General features: G+C 52.9%; 2 non-coding genes across 2 annotated transcripts; both read right to left on the reverse strand.

Moving 5' to 3' along the window:
• Positions 1–1,174: 1,174 nt before the first annotated feature.
• Positions 1,175–1,331, reverse strand: LOC137931933 (5.8S ribosomal RNA). Its single transcript, XR_011109075.1, has one exon. It is a non-coding gene; the product is annotated as a 5.8S ribosomal RNA (ribosomal RNA).
• An 807-nt stretch (positions 1,332–2,138) lies between these two features.
• Positions 2,139–4,034, reverse strand: LOC137931935 (small subunit ribosomal RNA; the record flags this gene model as incomplete). The annotated part of the gene is made up of 1 exon (XR_011109077.1): positions 2,139–4,034. It is a non-coding gene; the product is annotated as a small subunit ribosomal RNA (ribosomal RNA).

Consider the following 4,034-nt stretch of genomic DNA (forward strand, 5'->3'; position numbering starts at 1 on the left):
ACGATAAAAATTCGAGGCAGACGCGATATCCGTACGCGACGTCCCTTATTATATTTTTGACGACGACGAACCGACGGACCGCGCGCGCAAGCAAGCAAGCGCGCACGGCGGCCGGTCGTCGTCGCGGGACGCCCTTCGGACGTCGAGTCCGCCTACCGTACACCACCCCCACCGTCGCGATCATCGCGCGTCGCAGAGCGAGTGCGCGTGCGCGAGGCGCGCGCGTCGCGAGTCCTTAGAGGTCTCTAGACGCGCGCACGCACAACGCAACGCTGCACACACAACACGCGTTGCGCGATGAACGACGACGATGACGATGATGATGATTATGATGATACGAGCGTAAACGAAAATCTCGACACGCATACGCGAGCGCGAGTACTTTTCGTTAGCGATCGATCGTCCGGCCCTTTCGGTATCGGTCCGTATCGATACGATAATATAACGTTCGCACTGGAACGACGACGCGTATCACCGACATAATACGGATGCGTAGCGACGACGAGCGGTGAACTCTCTCGCATCGGGCTAGGCGCGCGCGCACATGAACATCACGTAATGTTTACTTACATATGTTTGTGTGTGCGTTACGCTTGCCGCGCAAGAAAACATTCACCGCCTGCCGGTCGCATCCGTCGGAGACGCGTCGTCTGTGCTTCCGATATATTTTATTATATCGTATACACGAACCGATGAGCTCGGACGAAGACCGCACTACGAAGACTCGCGTCTTAGCGATGCGTGTAATCTTTTCACACTCGTTTCATATTCAATACAATTCGATATATTTAAACGGACCGTAAACGCGCTCCGCGCGTACGCGGACGTGAGGGGTGCAGCACCCCGCCGTCCGTCGTCCGTCGCGAAGAACGTTCAACGGAAACCGTCAATTGTTCGAAAGAGCGCGCGCCCGCTCGCCCGCGCGCGGTAGTGCGGCAGCGGCAGCGCGACGACAGCGACGGCGGATAGTGAGAGAGAGAGAGTGAGAGCCGCGGCGGCGCGGACGAGAGACTCTTATTAGAGATCGTCCCATCGCACCGTCCGCGAGCTCGTTCATCACCCCCCACCAACCCGCCGCCGCCGCGTCGCGCGTCACCGCCGCGCGCATCGACCGGCGCGAGCGCACGTAGCGCGCGTTCTACACCGAACAGTGTGGTTTTTATATTTTAACAGCCGGCCCTCAGACAGGAGTGGTCCTGGATATTTCTCCACGGACCGCAATGTGCGTTCGAAATGTCGATGTTCAAATGTGTCCTGCAGTTCACACTATGACGCGCAGTTAACTGCGTTCTTCATCGACCCGCGAGCCAAGTGATCCACCGTCCAGGGTAATGGTTTTTTCTTAATGTTGTTATTACTTACGGTAGCGGCCTACGGCTCTCGCCGTCGGCCACTTGATTGTCCGTTTTTATGTATTAACGTCGAAAGTTGGTCGAATTCATGTGCGCCGAGGCGTTCATAAAGAAACGGCACCGAAAAAGCTTAACGCCCCGACGCGAATCCTTTAGAATGATGAACGACGACGACCCGCGCACCCCCCAACGAGCTGGCGTGACGCACGACATTGTCATCTTTCTAACCGCTTAAATTTCGTTTTGTATAGCGCCAACCGACAATAAAGGGCCTGAGCTAGGCAGTGGGGATTTTCACCGCTTCGAACGCTCCGTTTGGTATGCCCCGGTCGGCGCTCGTCTCTCGGCGTTTTTCCGCCACCCGGCCGCTTCGACGGCGGCGGAGGCAGCGGCGGCGGTAGCACTTTCGACGAATGCCACCACCGCCACCGGCCACCGCCACGGCGCCGTCGCCGCTGCGCCGTTAGGCGTAATAGACGCTAGAGACAATTATTTCACATTTTATTTTTTATACATATATACAAACACGCACACACACACGCACGCACACGCGCGCGCGCTCGTCCGCATTAGATACGAACAGCAGCGCGCGCGTACGTACATATATATGTATATATGTCGTATATATATATATCATTATGGATGTATTACATATATATATGTGTAAACACGGTATGTACGAAGTCGTCGTCGTCGTCGTCGTCGTCGTCGCAACAGCAACAACAGCAACAGCGGCGCAACAACGTTCGTGAACATATCACGCGTCTCGCACACATACACACACGTTAATGATCCTTCCGCAGGTTCCCCTACGGAAACCTTGTTACGACTTTTACTTCCTCTAAATGATCAAGTTTGGTCAACTTCCCAGCAACGCCGACGGCCGTGAAGCCACCGCGTGTCGGTCCGAAGACCTCACTAAATCATTCAATCGGTAGTAGCGACGGGCGGTGTGTACAAAGGGCAGGGACGTAATCAACGCGAGCTTATGACTCGCGCTTACTAGGAATTCCTCGTTTATGGGGGATAATTGCAAACCCCAATCCCCAGCACGAAGGAGTTTCAACGGGTTGCCCGGGCCTCTAGGCCAGGGAGAACATGCTGATTCCTTCAGTGTAGCGCGCGTGCGGCCCAGGACATCTAAGGGCATCACAGACCTGTTATTGCTCAATCTCGTGCGGCTCGAAGCCGCCGGTCCCTCTAAGAAGAATTTTAATACGTCGCCAGTGAGTTGCGCCACCGGAGCGGCGCACACCTAAATGACGACGCCTATTTAGCAGGCTAGAGTCTCGTTCGTTACCGGAATTAACCAGACAAATCGCTCCACCAACTAAGAACGGCCATGCACCACCACCCACCGAATCAAGAAAGAGCTGTTAATCTGTCAATCCTTCCGGTGTCCGGGCCTGGTGAGATTTCCCGTGTTGAGTCAAATTAAGCCGCAGGCTCCACTCCTGGTGGTGCCCTTCCGTCAATTCCTTTAAGTTTCAGCTTTGCAACCATACTCCCCCCGGAGTCCAAAATCTTTGGTTTCCCGGAAGCTGCCCGCCGAGCCATCGTAGTAACGTCGGCGGATCGCTAGATGACATATTTACGGTTAGAACTAGGGCGGTATCTAATCGCCTTCGAACCTCTAACTTTCGTTCTTGATTGATGAAAACACCTTTGGCAAATGCTTTCGCTGATGTTCGTCTTGCGACGATCCAAGAATTTCACCTCTAACGTCGCAATACGAATGCCCCCAGTTATCCCTATTAATCATTACCTCGGAGTTCTGAAAACCAACAAAATAGAACCGAGATCATATTCTATTATTCCATGCACGAAATATTCAAGCAGCATTTTGAGCCCGCTTTGAGCACTCTAATTTGTTCAAAGTAAAATTGTCGGCCCATCTCGACACTCACCGAAGAGCACCGCGATAGGATTTTGATATTGAACCGCCGTTTTACCGACGGCTCACCGACGATATGCTCCGCAGACGTGTCAGTATCACCGCGGATGCGGTGCACCGACAGCGCGGCGCACAAATGCAACTACGAGCTTTTTAACCGCAACAATTTTAGTATACGCTATTGGAGCTGGAGTTACCGCGGCTGCTGGCACCAGACTTGCCCTCCAATTGTTCCTCGTTAAAATATTTAAAGTGTACTCATTCCGATTACGAGGCCTCGTAAGAGTCCCGTATCGTTATTTTTCGTCACTACCTCCCCGTGCCGGGAGTGGGTAATTTGCGCGCCTGCTGCCTTCCTTGGATGTGGTAGCCGTTTCTCAGGCTCCCTCTCCGGAATCGAACCCTGATTCCCCGTTACCCGTGACAACCATGGTAGTCGCAGAAACTACCATCGAAAGTTGATAAGGCAGACATTTGAAAGATGCGTCGCCGGTGCTGGACCATGCGATCGGCAAAAGTTATCCAGATTCATCAAAATTAACGACTTCGGACGCGAGGCCCTCCGTCGATTGGTTTTGATCTAATAAAAGCACTCATCCCATCACTGGTCAGAGTTCTGATTGCATGTATTAGCTCTAGAATTACCACAGTTATCCAAGTAACCGAGGTAAGATCTAAGGAACCAAAACTGATATATTGAGCCATTCGCGGTATCGCCTTAATACGGCTTGCACTGAGACATGCATGGCTTAATCTTTGAGACAAGCATATAACTACTGGCAGGATCA

The sequence above is a fragment of the Battus philenor genome, unplaced genomic scaffold (assembly GCF_028537555.1).
Source record: "Battus philenor isolate CCGP_79_NKW_IND1 unplaced genomic scaffold, ilBatPhil1.0.hap1 SCAF_87, whole genome shotgun sequence".
NCBI classification, from domain to species: Eukaryota; Metazoa; Arthropoda; class Insecta; order Lepidoptera; family Papilionidae; genus Battus; species Battus philenor.